Raw genomic sequence first — 20,164 nt, 5'->3', positions numbered from 1 at the left:
AATTATTGTATTCTAAATTGCTTTGTTTTAAGTTAAACTTTCTGCTTTCACGACAATAGCTTAAAGCGGTTGCGGAACTGATAAATCTCCATGCCTAGGGCCATTATCTAAGTGCCTAAACAACTCATGACAGGCCCACTTACTGATAGTCAACTACTTCACATTTAGTGTACAAAAGAACCAAATAGTTATTTAATCTATACTCACATTTAGTCAACTACTTCACAGTTGGAGTACTAGATAATGGTTCATAACCTTACAAGCTAAAAATGCAATACTACAGATTCTGTGCTCCGCTCGATTTCTTCCTACCTGAACTTGCTTGGTGTTTGTACGGTCACCTAAAAATGCAATACTACAGATTCTGGCACTTGGCAATCTGTTAGGGTTTTGAGCAGGATGTGCATAGCTGCATAACACCTTTCTGTACGCTGTCGATCAATCAATCAATTGTGTTTATTGATGTTAGTTTAAAGAGAATTTGTGTGAATCAGTAAATCTCCCAATGTTTCTCTTTGGTAAATACTGCAAGTCTGCAGCAGGGATTTTTTCCTCCTGGCTTTTATTTTGGGGGAATATCCTCTAGGTGCATTAACACCCCGATGTTGATTCTCACTCGAACACTTCGTTAACATTCACATGACAGCCTAGAATCCCTGGGACTGGAATCTCCTGCATATCGTGGACATTCTTAAATTGAGTTCATATATAATTAAACTGTATTTTTTTTTATTTTAGTAGTTTCAACATTGAGGAAATAACTAGATAACTCGAAGTATCAGATTGCACACCCAGTTTCTATGTGGGACTGATACACTGACCATTGTGGTCACTCAGTACAAGAAATGTCAAACCATTCGGCTTCCAATTTAACAAATGTATTTACAGCAAACTAACAGATGAAAGTCTGTGCTCATAGTTTTTCTAGACCAGATTTCTATAAACCAGCAACCCCCTAGTGTATACCATTCTTCAGCACTAATCTCAAGTGTTGTTAAATATGTGGACCATGGGCTGCGTGTGCTTTTCCTTTATGTTACCCTAGTACTACAGCCATCAATTGTCGCACCCAATTTTAAGGATAGAATTGAATGCACTAAACTCATGTGTGCCCAGGGATCAGTCACACACACAAGTTGACAAATTATAAAAAGTATCATCACAGTGTATCTTACATCACGATTAATAACAACACATAGTCTTACACAGCACAACGAAAGATAAAATGATAACTCTCTTGTGGAACTCCATCACAGGGAAGGTCAACTGGTTGACCACAAGCCTAATAATCCTCAGGGAACTCCTCATACCCATTGTCATCTGTTACCCATCTGGGATTTTTATCCAAATATAGAAAGTAAACAAGCGTAAGTACTTCCCGTACTTAACAAGATAACATGGGGTTATGTAGCTCAAAAAGGATGACACTGGTTTACTGCAGTTAGCACTTTTAGTAAGTCAAGATTTTATAATCAAGTATTATCAAGTTATGCTTAAGCTCCCATTTGTACCCACATAATCAGATATCAGAATCATTTGCATCATATTATCATCGTATACCATCATAAATGAACCACAATGAGTAACCAATTATTCTATGAGTTTTCCGGGCCGCTCGTGACCGTGAGCACGACTGTTATAACAGTTTGTAACCCTCTACAGAGGTGGTGCACATTCACCGTGAGTCGTGATTCCCATATGCCCAGGTTAATTACTCCCATGTCACTGCCAAGGTGAGCGGGCGGGGTACACTATGAAGCCATTTCATAGGTTTCTCTAACAAGTTAGGGCCACTAGGTTTCCTCGGCAGGCAGATGTAGGAAACCCCCCTTTCCTATGGCACATATCCATCGCGGCTATACACATAGGAACAGAGGCAGCCCTATACCCAACGTGGCAAGCCCCTTTTGCGCCATAAAGGTAACCTCTAACAAGCTAGAAAAGGTCCTATTACTGAGCTAAAGTCAGAGTCATATGACTCTCACGGTTGCACTGTCAGTCCTAGCTTTTGCCGACAGATAAGTCCTTATGGAGGGCCGAGAGCAACATGATCGAAAGTCATTTGCTCCTTCGCCCTATGGATCAGTTGTTATAAAGCATGTTTTACCTTTAGTTCCATAGAACCATTAACCATTGTATAGATCATGTTCAGTTAGAGCACTAGCAATCTACCCATATGCAATTAACCCAAAGGAGTCAAGGGAAACATGTCATCAAATGACTAGGATGTCCTTATGATTATCAAAGTTAGACACATGCACATGAGTAAATGATTAAAGTGAATAGGACATCAAGGTAGGCCAATGCTATACTTGCCTTGGTTCACAAACTCCTGCTGGTCCTGTTGGTCATCGAAGAACTCTTGATCTCCAACGTTCTCCTCACCATCTGAACACGACCAACACGGCAACACACAACATTCCAGGAACATTCATGCAAAGCAAACAATCCTACAATTAGAACAGTACACCAGCAGTATAGAAAACAAGATAAAATGTTTATGAAAAGAATCTACATCTCGCTACGATCATGTCAACGTGAAGTTCACGAAAATCGGAGCTAAAACGCGAAAGTTATGAATTAAACGGGGTTTCCTATAGCACTTTATTTAATTAAACCTAACCATGAAATTTAAAAGTCGCAAACTTGATTAACAGTGGTACTAACACATAGATTATGAAATTACAAAGCTAACGCAATTTGAACGGGTTAATTCGGAGCTAAAACGAAGTTTTTACGAGCAAAACAAATCTAGTGGCATTTCTGTAAATACTGAAAACGTATTTTGGACTAAAACAGTATACTTTATGTCTTCAAAATGAGAAAGCATACTCTAGAAACGTGCTTTGGACTGCGGGTTAGGACTTAGAAAAACTCAGGGTCTCTTAAGCAAAACTGCCAGGGCGAAAGGGTATCGGCTGATCTAAGCCGTTGGATCATAGATGGGTGGCTCGGATTAGCTCTGGGGAAGAGAGCGAAGGGGTTTGGCCGGGCACAGTGACTCCGGCGGCAAGGCTCCATGGCCAACGGCAAGAACCTCACCGACGCACGGGAAACAAGGCCTAGAAGCCTCGGTTTGCGCATCTGAGAACACCAGGGGATATAGGGGGTGAAGGAGACCACGGCTAGGCCGAGAATGGGGCCGGTGGACGCGGTTGGCGTGGTGGCAGCCATGGCCGGTGGCAAGAAGCTCCATGGCACCACGGATAGGGCCCTAGAGGCCGTGAAACATGGAATTAAGGCTATGCGGAGAAAGGAGGGGAGCAAGGGGTCTCACCACGGAGCAAAACAGGGACGGAGGCGGCTCGGGGATGGCGGTTCACGCGGAGGGGCGGACGGTGGATCTCGGCGAGCGCTGCGGTGGTTGCTGTGGCTTCCTCGGCTCGAGCAAATGCGAAAAGGGTGCGGGGATAGGAAGCAGGGGAAGCGGCGAGGGGTTCGGCACCCTTTTGTAGAGGCCGGGGCACGGGAGGGGGGGGGGGGGCTCCCACGATGCAAGGTGGGTGCGGCGGCGGTTTCGCCTTGACCGAGCGCGGGGCATGCGGAGGTGGGGGACAGCACTGACTGGTGGACCTGGGCCGTCAGCGGGGAGAAGGAAGGGTGAGGCACGGCAATGGTTGCGCCCGAGCTAGGCCGGGGGAGCGGCGGTGTTTGCTGGGCCGGCGCCTTGCGGGCAGGCGGTGCTGGGCCGGCTGGCGCAGAGGAAAAGAAGGGGCCAACGAGGAAATGGCCAGCAGGCCAAAAATGAGGAAGGGAGTGGAGGGAAAAGAATTCCTTTTTTTTGAACCAATTTTCCAAATTCATTTTCAAAGGGTTTTTGAATCATTTTGGCATTTGGGTCAAAACCAGACATCACAATAAATTAAATGCAGCAGCATGAATGCATCAAGAGGTTACTAACCTTATATTTGATTTTAATGTCACAAAAATTATTATTTTCCTATATTTGAATGCACACATAATTGCATAAATAAATCTGATTTAGCTATTTTAAAAGAGTGCAAATTTTAGGGTGTTATAATTCTACCCCCATTAAGATGAATCTCGTCCCTGAGATTCGAAAGACGTCGACAAAAGAGATGCAGGTTCTTCGCCTTTGGGTTCTTCTTTACTTCCTCGTGTAGTTCCATCGTCTCGATAGGGATCCCACTTTACTTTGCATACATGTTGATCTTACTACAAGTAACTTGCCCAATCGATTTCAAGATTCTGATAGGTACCTTGAACAACCCTTAGGTAACTCCAATCACTAAGCCACCTTTCCTATAATACCAATTCTCTTCAAGATATCCTCCTTCCGACAAAGTCCTGATGAATCTCTTGGTCAGAAGAAAATTCTTCTACCAATCTTCAAAACATTAATGTTTCTGGCTAAGTTGCTCGAACTAGGAATATAACTCTTAATCCTTGGTGTTGTTTGAATCTTCTTAGCATAACTCTCTCTTGCTAAGGACATCGACAACGACTTTTGCTTCTCCAGGTGGTAGCACTTTTTCAAGTCATACTCAATTTTCACCCCAACAAAGATATCACAAGCTCAAGACCAACTTGGTGAAGATGTCCTATAGATTCTTGTGATCCTCCTAGATGTCACTTGTACTTCCAAGAAGATAGTACTTTCATGCTCCACAATGGGTAACTTCAGATAACTTCTTAGGTAGTTCAACTCACGCTTCCTTAATTGACTTAATGAACAAGGTACTACATTTTTCTTCTTGCATAAGGACACATTCCACACCTTGATAAAGTGCATCCTAGTGGACATAAAGCCCTTGTCCTGATTTGGCAAAGCTAATACATAGGTTCTACTCCAACCTCTTCTTGGATTCCTTTAGAACTCAGCTGAGGTCTCTTGATCCAAACTAACTTGAAAACTTCTCTAGTGGCTCTATCAAAATCTTAATAATCTTGGATAAACCTTTGTTGAACCTTTAACCAAACCTCATTGAGACTCTGAGTTTCTCTCACATCTTTGGGTACCACCACACTTCTGCTGCGCAAACAAGAACGTAGGACACTTCAGCTTGCAAATTCTTCAACTTGACTACCCCCCTTAAGAAAAGATAGACTAGGGGACACCAAAGTATAGCTTACATCTACTTTTAGATGAGCTAACTAGTATCAAGATGTTCTGACATCCCAACGATACTCTTGTGTATGGGCAAGAAACTTTCCACAACTTCCTTATAGAACACTTTTCCAAATTCTGCAGTTAACTTGGTCGAAAACAGTACACAACAGAAACTACTCTAGATTCCAAACAGCACAGATGCATCGCCTTGTGATTTTCGTATCTCCATAACCAAAATAGCTATCAAGGTGATTCTTTCACTCAGAGAAAGATATTGAAGTCTACTATTGTCCAAAAATTTCTCATGATTTTTGGTCATCCAAATTCAGAGACATAAGCCAAAGAATGCAGACTGCTCCGAATAGACAGGATAGGGAAAATAGAAGAAAACCAAAACCCGACTATTTATTTCATTAATCCTTATGCCTTAGGCCTATAAGATAAATGAAATTATGGGAACACCCAACAAGATCATTGCAATCATTACAAAGGTTCAAAACAATCATAAGCATAATGATAATTCAAAAAGCAATAAAGGTGCACAACTCAATCATTATCTCGACTTGCGATACTATCGTCCTTATTATGCTAGGGTAACAATCCTAAGACTCGTCTTCAAATTATGCAAGTAGGTGATGAGGAACAATTCTAAAAGCATATCAAACCAAGGAGTGAAGATGAGAACAAAGACTTTAAAATAAGCACCAATGTAGAGATGAATAGCAAAGGTAGAGATATAGTAGAGAAGAAAATATCAAGGTTCATAGAGCAAGGGTTTTTGTAGCAACATCTAAACCTTAAAACGACCAGTTTCTACTAGGCTTGCGTCCTACAGTCAACACGGCTCTGATACCAATTTGTCGCACCCAATTTTAAGGATAAAATTGAATGCACTAATATTATCATCGTATACCATCATAAATGAACCACAATGAGTAACCAATTATTCTGTGAGTTTTCCGGGCCACTCGTGACCGTGAGCACGGCTGTTATAACAGTTTGTAACCCTCTACAGAGGTGGTGCACATTCACCGCGAGTCATGATTCCCATATGCCCGAGGTAATTACTCCCATGTCACTGCCAAGGTGAGCGGACGGGGTACACTATGAAGCCATTTCATAGGTTTCTCTAACAAGTTAGGGCCACTAGGTTTCCTCGGCAGGCAGATGTAGAAAACCCCCTTTCCTATGGCACATATCCATCGTGGCTATACACATAGGAACAGAGGCAGCCCTATACCCAACGTGGCAAGCCCCTTTTACGCCATAAAAGGTAACCTCTAATAAGATAGAAAAGGTCCTATTACTGAGCTAAAGTCAGAGCCATATGACTCTCTCGGTTGCACTATCAGTCCTAGCTTTTGCCGATAGATAAGTCCTTATGGAGGGCCGAGAGCAACATGATCGAAAGTCATTTGCTCCTTCGCCCTATGGATCAGTTGTTATAAAGCATGTTTTACCTTTAGTTCCATAGAACCATTAACCATTGTATAGATCATGTTCAGTTAGAGCACTAGCAATCTACCCATATGCAATTAACCCAAAGGAGTCAAGGGAAACATGTCATCAAATGACTAGGATGTCCTTATGGTTATCAAAGTTAGACACATGCACATGAGTAAATGATTAATGTGAATAGGACATCAAGGTAGGCCCATGCTATACTTGCCTTGGTTCACAAACTCTTGCTGGTCCTGCTGGTCGTCGAAGAACTCTTGATCTCCAACGTTCTCCTCACCGTCTGAACACGACCAACACGGCAACACACAACATTCTAGGAACATTCATGCAAAGCAAACAATCCTATAGTTAGAACAGTACAGTAGTAGTATAGAAAACAAGATAAAATGTTTTTGAAAAGAATCTACGTCTCGCTACGATCACGTCAACGCGAAGTTCACGAAAATCGGAGCTAAAACGTGAAAGTTATGAATTAAACGGGGTTTCCTATAGCACTTTATTTAATTAAACCTAACCATGAAATTTAAAAGTTGCAAACTTGATTAACAGTGGTACTAACACGTATATTATGAAATTACGAAGCTAACGCAATTTGAACGGGTTAATTCAAAGCTAAAACAAAGTTTTTATGAGCAAAACAAATCTAGTGGCATTTCTGTAAATACTGAAAACGTATTTTGGACTAAAACAATATACTTTACGTCTTCAAAACGAGAAAGCGTACTCTGGAAACGTGCTTTGGACTACGGGTTAGGAGTTAGAAAAACTCAGGGTCTCTTAAGCAAAACTGCCAGGGCGAAAGGGTATCGGCTGATCTAAGCCGTTGGATCACAGATGGGTGGCTCGGATTAGCTCTGGGGAAGAGAGAGAAGGGGTCCGACTGGGCACAGTGACTCCGGCGGCAAGGCTCCATGGCCGACGGCAAGAACCTCGCCGGCACACGGGAAACAAGGCCTAGAAGCCTCGGTTTGCGCATCTGAGAACACCGGGGGATATAGGGGGTGAAGGAGACCTCGGCTAGGCCAAGAATGGGGCCGGTGGACGCGGTTGGCGTGGTGGCAGCCATGGCCGGCGGCAAGAAGCTCCATGGCGCCACGGATAGGGCCCTAGAGGCCGTGAAACATGGAATTAAGGCCATGGGGAGAAAGGAGGGGATCAAGGGGTCTCACCGCGGAGCAAAATAGGGACGGAGGCGGCTCAGGGACGGCGGTTCGCGCGGAGGGGCAGACGGCGGATTCCGACGAGCGCTGCGGCGGTTGTTGTGGCTTCCTCGGCTCGAGCAAATGCGAAAAGGGAGTGGGGATATGCAGCAGGGGAAGCGGCAAGGGTTTGGCACCCTTTTGTAGAGGCTGGGGCGTGGGGGGGGGGGGGGGCGCTCCCACGATGCAAGGTGGGCGCGGCGGCAGTTTCACCTTGACCGAGCGCGGGGCGTGCAGAGGTGGGGGACGGCGCTGACTGGTGGACCCAGGCCATCAGTGGGGAGAAGGAAGGGGGAGGCGCGGCAACGGTTGCGCCCGAGCTGGGCCGGGGGAGCGGCGGTGTTTGCTGGGCCGGCGCCTTGCGGGCGGGCGGTGCTGGGCCGGTTGGGCTAGGCTGGCGCGGATGAAAAGAAGGGGCCAGCGGGGAAATGGCCAGCCGGCCAGAAATGAGGAAGGGAGTTGAGGGAAAAGAATTCCTTTTTTTGAACCAACTTTCCAAATTCATTTTCAAAGGGTTTTTGAATCATTTTAGCATTTGGGTCAAAACCAGACATCACAATAAATTAAATGCAGCAGCATGAATGCATCAAGAGGTTACTAACCTTATATTTGATTTTAATTTCACAAAAAATATTATTTTCCTGTATTTGAATGCACACATAATTGCATAAATAAATCTGATTTAGCTATTTTAAAAGAGTGCAAATTTTAAGGTGTTACGTCAATTTTACATAGATGAAATTTGAAAGTTCATGTCGATCGGTCACTTCGTGTTATTATTACTCATGCAGCTACTTTGCTATGTAGTTTAGTATCCAATTTTTTATGCCCCGTACTAGAGGTCACAGCTTTTCATCTTCTGTTAGCCGTTTAGTCCATGTAGTGTTAGTCAGGCAGCTACTTTGCTACTATCAAGGACAAAAATGACCTCTCTGAATAGTGAATACATTGTGTTCATAACCTGACCATGCTAATCTCATTCTCATATACTAACATTATTTGGTTCGTGGTTGTTGACCTGTGGTGCTGTGGGGTGTACGACCCCGGATACCCACGACAGGTCACATGGGCTACGCCCCTAGGGGTGGCCCAGCCCACAAGACGAAGCCTTGTGGGGCACGACTCTGCTCGGCGCCTCCCGCAAGATACCGGGAAAATATCCAGAAGATACTACGAGATCTGTTAGGATATGTATGATCCCAAGATTCCTATAATCAGTTATTACTTTTCGGTTATCTCTCAGATCTAACCGACTTGTAACCCTGCCTCCCGGACTATATAAGGCGGGCAGGGACCCCCTCTAAAATCACGACATATCATACGATAGCTAATATAAACCAACAGACCATAGGAGTAGGGTATTACGTCATACTGATGGCCTGAACCTGTCTAACTCGTGTGTCTCTGTTGCCTTCTTGTTCTTGATCTCACGCTCCTCTGCTGATCAATCTACCTTCGTGGGATACCCCTCGGAGGACTACTGATGATATTCTGTCGATAGTTGGCGCGCTTGGTAGGGGGTGTGCGCTTGATCCATGGTGAGCCAGATGGACCTCAAATCAACAGTGCGTTCTCGTCATCAATCTCATGGAGATCTATGTCGGTCCACGACGACAATTCATCACTGGCTACATCAGCCCCCACAACAGCAGATCCGATCTCGGAACCACCTCCAAGGTCGTCTTCACCAACAACTCACCGCCCGTCAGCTGCTCGCCGTCAACGCCGATCAGATAACGCCATACGTCGCCGACCAGATATTCTGTCTAAAGCTAAGTCATTCTTTAATATTTTCCTAAATATTCTACAATCTCCGTATGTCGCCATGATGTTTCTCCGAACTGTTTTCTCCATGTCTGCTCTCCAAATGATTTTCTGAACCCCCGAATAGTCATGCTGATGCTCGGACGCCTCTAGAGACGGCCCTGTCTCCGGCTCCTCCCTACACGTGCACGAGCGTCTACCCTCTGCGTTATGGGTGGTCGGCAGCGGCTCCTTGGTGATGCCTATTTCTCCTACACGTGCACGGGCTCCACGCTCAACGTTATGGACTATGGGCTAGCTAGGGCTGGAGACTCAGCTACACACTAACTGTTCGGGCGGTTTATATTAAACATAAATATATTTTTACGCCAACTGATCGCCGAACTGCATACGCCGTTTCATCACCATTGCTGATTTTTCTCGAGAGTTCATTTATTTTTACATCATGTACAACCCGTTCTATATGTTTGTATTGCAAGATCATCGTCCAGGTGATCGGACCACCTGGTGCTCGGACTTCTCCACCGATCAACTGGTCGGACCGCTTGGTTCATGGACTCCATCACCGACTAGTTGATCAGACTGTTCGCCGGTGGCTTCTACTCAATGCTCACTTCGTAGCCGACCAAATGACCAGACTGTTCGTCGCTCACGCTTCATCGACAGCTACGCCGGTTACTCCTCGGCGCACGGATACTTTGTGCTCGAGGACTAAGTGGGCACACTTCACTGCATAGACGTCGTCAGCTACATCGGTTCTCAGACCTCGCCGCCTATGCTGGGGACTCCTCGGTGCTCGGACCTCGCCACCTACGTCGAGGACTCCTCGGTGCTCAGACATCGCTAGCTTCATCTGGGACTCATCGGTGCTCGGACATCGCCGCCTATGCCAGGGACTCCTCGGTGCTTGGTCATCGCCGGCGACGCCGGGGACTCCTCGCTCCTCAGTGCTTGGACATCGCCAGGGATTCCTCGCTCCTAGGTGCTCGGTCATTGCCGGCGACGCTAGGGACTCCTCGCTCCTCGGTGCTAGGACATCGCCGCCTACGCCGGGGACTCCTCGCTCCTCGGTGCTCGGTCATCACCAGCGATGCCGGGGACTCCTCGGTGCTCAGTCATCGCCAGCGACGTCGGGGACTCCTCGCTCCTTGGTGCTCGGACATCACCCGCGACGCTGGGGACTTCTCGCTCCTTGGTGCTCGGTCATCGCCAGCGATGCCGGGGACTCCTCGCTCCTCGATGCTCGGTCATCGCCAGTGATGCCGAGGACTCCTCGCTCCTCGGTGCTCGGTCATCGCCAGCGACACCGGGGACTCCTCGCTCCTCGGTGCTCGGTCATCTCCAGTGACGCCGGGGACTCCTCGCTCCTTGGTGCTCGGTCATCGCCAGCGACGCCGGGGACTCCTTGCTCCTCGGTGCTCGGTCATCGCCAGCGACGCCGGGGACTCCTCGCTCCTCGGTGCTCGGTCATCGCCAGCGACGCTGGGGACTCCTCGCTCCTCGGTGCTCGGTCATCGCCAGGGACACCGGGGACTCCTCGCTCCTACATCACCACCTACGCCGGGGACTCCTCGCTCCTCGGTGCTCGGTCATCGCCAGCGATGCCGGGGACTCCTCGCTCCTGGGTGCTCGGACCTCACCAGCGACGCCGGGGACTCCTCGCTCCTCGGTGCTCGGTCATCGCCAGCGATGCCGGGGACTGCTCATTCCTCGGTGCTCGGTCATCACCAGCGACGCCGGGGACTTCTCGCTCCTCGGTGCTCAGTCATCGCCAGCGATGCCAGGGACTCCTCGCTCCTCGGTGCTCGGTCATCACCAGCGATGTCGGGGACTCCTCACTCCTCGATACTCGGACCTCGCCAGCGACATCGGGGACTCCTCGCTCCTCGGTGCTCGGTCATCGCCAGCGACGCCGGGGACTCCTCTCTCCTCGGTGCTCGGACATTGCCAGCTACGCCAGGGACTCCCTTGGTGGTTGGATCTTGCTACGTCTCGTCGGTGTGCTATCAAGCTTCTCCATGCTGTTCGGATTAGGGTGCTGATCTTGGGCAGCACGTCTGGGGTCTTGATATGCACATGTCGGACGACGTCGGTAAGCTTTCAGACTTCTTTTTCTTTGACCCTGCTACAAGATTCATTCTTCATCTTTCTGGAGGCTCGGGGACTAAGTGGGCACACTTCACCTTGCGGTGAATGTGCTTGTTCTTATCTCGAGGCTACGCTCGGGGATTGGCTGCCTGCTCGGCTGGTCTTCTACTTTCTGACCCTGGCACCACGTGACTACGTCACCTACTGTCAGGTTCAGGGACTAGCTGTGGGGGTATGGCCCCCGGATACCCACGACAGACCACATGGGCTGCGCCTCCAGGGGTGGCCCAGCCCACAAGATCAAGGCATGCACGGCGCTGCTCGGTGTGCACCGCAAGACATTGTATAGTACTAAATAGGATACATCACGATCCATCAAGATCTATCTACTATATCTCAATACAATACACCAAAGACACAGGACGTAGGGTATTACGTCATACCGACGGCCGAACCTATCTAAATCTTGTGTCTTGGTGCATGTATTACCATCTTGCTCCTGATCTCGCTCACCTCTATGACAAATCTACCATCATGGGATACCCCTCGGTGGACTACCGAGCATCTTTTGTCGACAGTTGGCGCGCCAGGTAGGGGTCGAACCTATGACCTTTTGCTTAGGAAACAGACCCTGGCACCACATGACTACATCATCTGCTATCAGGCTCGGGGACTAAGTGCTAGGCTCAAATTACTGAACTTTAGTTTTTATTGTTTCTCTGTTCTTGACTTATACTTGGATGAAGCCATTTCTCTTTAGTACTATCATCTTAAGGAACTAACTAGAATGGTTGTCCTCCCACAGTACGTGATGGTTGTTCTCAAGGGTTCGGTGCCTATGGCATTTGGAGGTACCCAGGAGCCCGTAGCTTACGGTGAGCTGGTTTCCATTGGAGGCCTGAACCCTGATGTGAATAAGAAGCTGAGTGCTGGCATTGCTTCTATCCTGGAGTCAAAGCTGTCCGTACCCAAGTCGCGCTTCTACCTCAAGTTCTATGACTCAAAGGTAAGCAGCCACTTGTACTTGGTTACCATATGTAGTTTGGCTGTGGCACGACATAACAAGAAGTCTGATACTCTATGGGTTACTTCTAAGATCTGTTACATCCCAACAACCTGTATCATATGCATTCTGTACCGTCTTCAGAGACCCACTTGTACTTGGTGCCATTGAGCTAGTAGTTTCATTCTTATGTTCTTTGTTAGTATATGGCCATGATAAGTAGCAATTCGGTACATTTGGATTCCGCGAACCCAAAATTCTGATCCATGTTGCTTCTCTCTTCAACAGATCGTTCTTATGTATAGAAGCAGTGGAAGATGATGCCCTACCGATCAGAAGGCGAAACATCTTATCTAACTCGAAGCAACCTGGCATTAGTTGAGCAAATATACTATGCTTTTCATCTAGTCAACTACTTAGACGAAATCAATAATATTTATATCATGTAGTGAAAGAGTATAGACTTGTTGATTGTGCAGGTTTATAATTTTTACAGGCATGTAACTTTGCTTCTTTTGAAAGCAGTGTTTATATGCATCTAAAATGGAGTGATTCCTACTTTTGTAATAATACATTATACTGAAGCATAGTAACTTTATCTGATCATGGATCTATGTTTCAGGTTCATGAATGAATCTATTTGTATGAGAAATGCGCACAATGATGTTACTTTTGTATTAATTTGCAACCAAATGGCTTTTTATTTTTTTAAATGCATTTAAATGATCTCGTCGAACCATCAGTCGCTAAAAACATTTGTAACTTCAAATTGTCTGTTGCTATAGAGTACTAGAAGGCTATCTGACGCTAAAGAGTAGCAGCAGACTATCTGTCGCTAAAAAAATTCAGGGCAACGGACTGTCTGACGCTAAAAGTATTGTCTGACGCTAAAGATTTTTAGCGACAGGACTTACAGCATCTGCAGAAGTCTGTCGCTATAACTTTTTAGTGTCAGATTGTCTATCGCTGTAGCCGCTTTTAGCGTCAGACCATCCATCGCTAATCTTGGTGTTGTGGTGTAGTGAACTTGCATTGTTTGAATAATTAGTTAGAAATCGTATGCTGTATTACACAAGGCAAGACATCCGTGAGACAAAGCCACTAATGATACATTTTTCCCCCCATCAGAAAACACCTGACCCCAGCACTACTCAATCTGTTGACTTGAAAAATAAGCGTAACTGTAACATCAGTGGCATTAGTTTTAATCGAATATAATGCTAAACATCTACGGAGTATTTCTCCAGAATCGTTGTGTCGTCACAATTGATCCTTGGAGGTACTGAATCAAGACTGACCCGGCCGTTACGGTCCTAGGTGTATGAACTGACTTGTTCAAGCCAAATATATAAGCATTTCTTCAGATCATGTGAACATCATAGATTTACGGCGCATAGTAAAAAATACTGTAGTAGGCAGGACTCCATTTAGAATAGTGCAACTTGGCACCGCATGCAGAAAGCGGGTGAAGCTTTGTTTGAACCAGAACTTATCAACTGCAACTATACAGCCAGCTGCTGGTTGTAGGTAAACTTACAGCCAATTTATCAGTCCACTTATACAGTAGTTAGCACTACTTCAAGCAGCACTTTTCAGCGAACGAACAATGTTTTTCTCTCACAACAAATCAGCAGTAAGCCAAGTTTCAGCGAAATGAACAGTAGCTGCCTATAAGATTTCTTGGTTCTTATGTATAAGCTGGCTATAAGTTTACAACCCGCTGTTGACTGTGTAATTTGGCTATTTAATTGATATGTATATGATCAGCCAAATTATTTTAGTGGCAGCTGGTGGTTAGGTTTAAGAGTCAAATTTTCTTTAAGGATTGTAACAGGTTGGAGGAACGATCAACTTTGATATTTGTGGGGCTGGAAGCGAGATATATGAGGAGATCATTGAGAAGCAACTTGTTATTTTTCATCAAGCCAAATGACCAGCGTATACCTTGCTTCCGTGGAGAGGATTCCCAGTACGTGATTGATGATGAATGGAGGCTCAGCCAGTAATAATCATGGTAAGAAACCAGGATCGTGCGTATGAACGAATCTTCATGGACGTGCTTACTGATCCCTGACGTACGAGTTTATTTTGTTTGGTTCCGGTGGAGTAGGAGCTGGAAGTATTAGTCATAGAAAATAGGGAGATTATTTGTTTGGCCGGGTGAAGGGAAAAGGACTTCTACTCGATCGTACTGGATCGAGGATGATATCATGTTCATTATAAATATAGTGGGCAAACGGCCGATTGTCTCTCTAGCCAATCGACATCTACTATTTTTCATCGTTATTTTTCTTTCTTCTACCATGGGACAATAGTACATGCCGAACCCTAATCTCTATTAGGGATGGGCTTTGTTGTGGTACCTCCAAATGACTATGAGTCATTCATTTAATAAGATTATATGGTTAGGATGATCTTTACCGTTTTGCGCTGAAAAACGGCCAGCTCTTCTCCACGAAAGCAAGGAATCATTTGCTAGTTTGTCATGGATTTGCTATTTTGCGCTGAAAAACGGACGGCTCTCCTCCATGAAAGCAAGGAACCCCTTTGCTAGTTTGTCCTAGAAAGTAGTTGTCCATCGTCGCGAAAGAACGATGTTTATCGTGGTGTCACGTGATCAACTTTTTGCGGCAATCCAATTGGCGACTCCGCTGGGGACCAAATTCTTCATCGACAAACAAGAGGCCGATTTTAACATTGATTCAGCCATCTATCAAGATGGCACGAGCAATTTGATCAAGGCCGGTATCCAAGTTTGGTTAAATATTCAACACATCGATTTCAAGGCCGGTTTCGTACCCTAGGTTCGTTGGACAGACGCTTTCTTCAGCTAATATCACCGGCCAGTGCTTTTGATCTGCTTTTGGTTCTAAATATTGAACACATCGACTTCAAGTTTGCTTTCTTCAGCAAATATAACTGAAGTGTTGGCTTTAGTTCTAATACGTACGCAACAACCTTGTTATCAAACAGTAGCACATAGTACTCCACCTTCGCCACCTATAGTTACCGGTTCCAAATGCGTATTTAATATATCTCTGCAGCATTCGTCGCATGCTCAACCCTCTTTGCCAGGGTTACAATTACATACATATGTTCCATATGTGCCACAATCTAATTGTCTCTAGCTCTCTTTATTTATTCCATGCTATATCACCTTATTTAATGCTATGACACTCTCATGATACTTCCATTGAAATTGGCCTAATAAAAATAATGTATCAAGAAAAGTCAAAACAACTTATAATTTGGAATAGAGGGAATACTAATATAATCTCTCTTGGTGATCTCAATCCCTAAATCCTAGCATAGTGCTCTCATATGTGAAAGAGAGATACTCTCACCGTTTTAAAATAAGTGTGTATTTTACTTCTCTCGGAGGGTCAAACCTTTTTAAGATTAACAAAAAAAATCATATTTATTATTTGTAGTAAGTATGGAATAAATTTTTATTATAATAAATTTATCTAGAGATACAAATATTGATAGTATTTCTATATACCTGGTCAAATCTAAAAAGGTTTAACTTCTCGGAAAACAAGATGTAGACTTCTTTTTAGGATGGAGAGAGTAAACATCATCGTGTTGCTTTTTCTATATTCCCGTGTTTTCCATAAAATTCAACTAAGAGGCAGTTTGAATCATTTCATTTGGAGGAATTAGAATTTACTTAATAAACTAGGCTATTTGACTTGGAATTTAACATTCCACTACTTTTTAAAGTTCACATATAAGCCTATCTCAAATTCATAGGGTGGAAGATGAAAATTGATTTTATAGATCATCATGCTATATTTGTACTTTGCAACTTATAACACGCTCTTCAACTCGCTCCTCTACGATAGAAATGCAACACATAAGTATCTCTCTTATATAGCCAACAATAATATACAAATATAATCCATATATAATTATATTAGCTTAATTAATACTCCCTCCGGTTTTCTAAAGCAAGTCGTTTTTGGATAGCGACACGATCTCTAAAAAGCAACTTTGACCATTACTTTTTGCTATAAAATATTTATAAAATATAGTCAATATATACTTTTATGAAACTATATTTCAAGATGAATATACTTACATCGATTTCATATTTTCAAACTCAACCTAAAAATTTTAATTGTAGTTAAAGTTTAAAATGTTTGACTTAAGACAACCTTAAAACGACAACCTTTAGAAAACCAGAGAGAGTATGTGTCTAAATTAGGATTCTTAAAATGTATTCAATTCCAACTATCTAAACGGTCCAGTATCTATTAACTTCTTGTACGTTGCAAATTCCCACGTACCAAACATACCTTTAGGCCCCGTTCGTTTGACCGGAATGAGCCCAGGAAGAATTCCAGACCGGTATCTTTACTCAATTTATTACAGAAGCATTCACTGGCCGGATTAATTCCTGGCGTCCTAGTGCCCCAACCGAACGAGCCCTTAGGCTGTTCGGTTGTGGACGTACCTAGAACTGGATTCAATCCCCGTTCCTTCCTAAAACATGTGCACTCTTAGCCCACTCGAGGATCATGCAGAGGCCACATGCAGCAGAAACCCCTTCACCTCGCTTGGAATCAAGCCAGGCCTCCAGAGTCGTGGAATGAATCCTTGCGGAGCAGAACGTGCGGAGGCTACCTGTAGAGGAACGAATCCCCACAAAGGCGCCCTGCACCTCAGCGATCTCCCCACCTGCAGCTGTGTGGATTGGTTCCACGGGGGGAATTAATCCCTTACAACCGAACATGCCCTTAAGACTCTGCTGCCTACACCTGATACGTACTACTGGTGTATACAGATTTTTGGAGATGTGTATATGAATAGTTGATTTTTTTTTACAATACTACTGTGATACTCTCTCTACTTATTATGAACTAATATCTCAAATAAATATGAGCCATTGAATTTTTTAGTTTTTAAAATTAGTTAAATAATTAACTTAAGAAAAGAAAAACGAAATATTGTCAAATCTCCTCGGGAGACGCAACTAGCGCGAGCCCCTTCCTTCTTTACCGTACATAGCCTTCCTTCATTTTTTCCCCTTGTCCTTCTTTTCCGTGTGCACCTTTCTTTTTCCTTTTATAAATTTTAATTTATTTTGACAAATATTATATACATTGGAATACTTATGTATATTTTTAACGATTTCACCATGTATAAAATGTGATAATATTTTTGTATTAAAATTGGTTAAATTCTTTTATGATATACAATCATATTAAAGTCGTACACTAGTCATGTTACTACTCAGTTACAACTTAGTGTATTTTGTAGTTATAATATATTTTTTGTAGAGAGGAACAGTTATATTGTCTCAAAATGTGTTTGTGTCAATCCAGATTAGATTTTTGTGATTGTTTGACAATAGAAAGAATTGTTTTTTGTTAATTGTCGTTTTTGTCCATACAAATCATGTTTTTGTCATTGCCTGACTATAGAAAAATTTATGAATTGTTAATTGTCTCTTTGTCAATGCAAGTCAGATTTTTGCCTGACTATAAAAAAATTGTTATTTCTTAGTTATCTTTGTGTCAATATATATTAGATTTTTATCATCGTGTAACTATAGGAAGAATTATGCATTGTTAATTGTCTATATGTCAATATATCGGGGTTATGATACCCCGGTATCTCAAGACACCGATTAGATTGCAGCTCGGATGGCCCACGCTGGCCTAACTAGCATGAGCCCAGCAATCGCAGCTCGTCAAAGCTATAAAGGCCCTGGGCCAAGCATCAAGTCACAAGGTCAGCCACAACCCCTTCTTCCTTCCACTGAACGCAACGCAACACCGCACGACCTCTCCTCCATCCCGACCCCTGGGAAGGAATGGGGAGAGGTCGAGCTACATCAGATACGACAACCCTGACAGGGGCAGGCATACCTCACTCACTCAGCTAGGACTGAGGAGATAGCTATCCCTTCAGTTAGGACAGACGCCATCTCTGCGCCACGTTGCACGGACAAGACAACACCGTCAGGCGGTGACGATCGATACGGCGACCAACCATCCAAATACGGTTAGACAAGACAACCGTATGACCCTACCCACTACGGGATGGGCGTACAACCCCGGCCTTGACTTCCAAGACCGGCCAAGCCACCAAGGACCTCAAACCCATGGCTCGGGATCGAGGCCACCGGCACCACGACTAGCAAAGGCGACTAACGACCCAAGGGCGGCTACCTGCTCCCCCACTGTCGCCACGATGCTACCGGGAGAATAGGAGATGATGACGAAGGCCACGAGAAGCACCACCGTGCTAATAGTGCCGTTACAACCGGCACTGTAACATCACGCCATGCCGTGCCACGACTTGGGCACAAGAACATGACAACAACCACACCCAGATGTACGCTAACGACAGGACAAGACGGCCTTCCTTGCAAGCCAAGTTTACTAGTTTTCCCCTCTCTCGGGTTTACGATCACTCGGTCAAGAGAACCCATCTCTATTTGTAACCTGGCCCCCAGATTCTATCTAAGGGTGGCCAGGCCTCCCATCCAAGGGGATGGACTCTCAATATTTCATTCGGGCAGTCCCTCACCTCACTTCTCCTACCTCTCACCCTCTTCTTACACACCCCATTGTAAGAACTTCAGAGCATTCAACCGAGGAACACACACTCGATCTTCTTTGAGACTAGACGTAGGGCTCTGGCCTGGACCATTATAATTTCTTGTGTCTTTGGATGCTACCATCGTCTTCCTAGAGCAGCGCGACACACGTATAAATTTACTAGCCGGTTGACAAAACACCGACACAATACATATCTGATTTTTTCATTGTTTGGCTATAGAAAGAAATGTTATTTGTTAGTTGTATTTATGTCAATACATATTAGTTTTTTTGGTTGTCTGACTATAGAAAGAATTTTTTATTCATTGTTTTCGTCCATACAGATTAGTTTTTTGTCATTGTTTGACTATAGAAAGAATTGTAAATTGTAAATTGTCTCTATGTCATTATATATCATAATTTTGTCCATGTGTGACAATAGAAAGAATTATAAATTGTAAATTGTGAATCATCCTTCAGCACTACTTTAGTATTACTTTTTAGCTAACGAACAGTGTTTTTTCCTCTCACAATAAATTAGCATAAGCTAAATTTCAGCGAAATGAATAGGGCAAGAATTATTTGTTAATTGTCGTTTTCCAATTTTTTGTCATTGTCTGATCGATTATAAAAAGAACTGTTAATTGTTACTTGTCTTTATGTCAAATAGTAGCCTTGCACGTGCTGCACACACGTTGCCATAAAAAGGTTCATACATAAAGGAGGAATTACAATGAAAATTTCGAGAAATAATAATACACATTGGAGAGAATTCATATAATAGATAACAATAATTCAAACAAAAACAAAAATATGTATTTGCCGCAGGAGTTGGCTGCTCAATTCATATAATGGATGGATGACAAAAATTCAGGTAAAAATAAACTGTGCATTTACAACAAGAATTGGTTGCTAAGCACTAACACTATATTTATATTCATATCAAAATCCATCCCACAACTAAAAGGATAACTTTCTCTCACAAGAACTGTCATTTACCTTATGGTACGCTTCAAAATTTCAAATGATT

At 44.1% G+C, this 20,164-nt stretch overlaps 1 long non-coding RNA gene across 1 annotated transcript; it reads left to right on the top strand.

Annotated features, from left to right (window-relative positions):
• The first annotated feature begins 485 nt into the window (after positions 1 to 485).
• Positions 486 to 13,146, top strand: LOC136538525 (uncharacterized). The gene is made up of 3 exons (XR_010779363.1): positions 486 to 518; positions 12,389 to 12,589; positions 12,875 to 13,146. It is a non-coding gene; the product is annotated as an uncharacterized lncRNA (long non-coding RNA).
• The last annotated feature ends 7,018 nt before the right edge of the window (positions 13,147 to 20,164 follow it).

The sequence above is a fragment of the Miscanthus floridulus genome, chromosome 2, assembly GCF_019320115.1.
Source record: "Miscanthus floridulus cultivar M001 chromosome 2, ASM1932011v1, whole genome shotgun sequence".
Taxonomy (NCBI): Eukaryota; Viridiplantae; Streptophyta; class Magnoliopsida; order Poales; family Poaceae; genus Miscanthus; species Miscanthus floridulus.
Note: the sequence above shows the minus strand (reverse complement) of the source record. Positions and strands in the feature narration are given on the sequence as shown.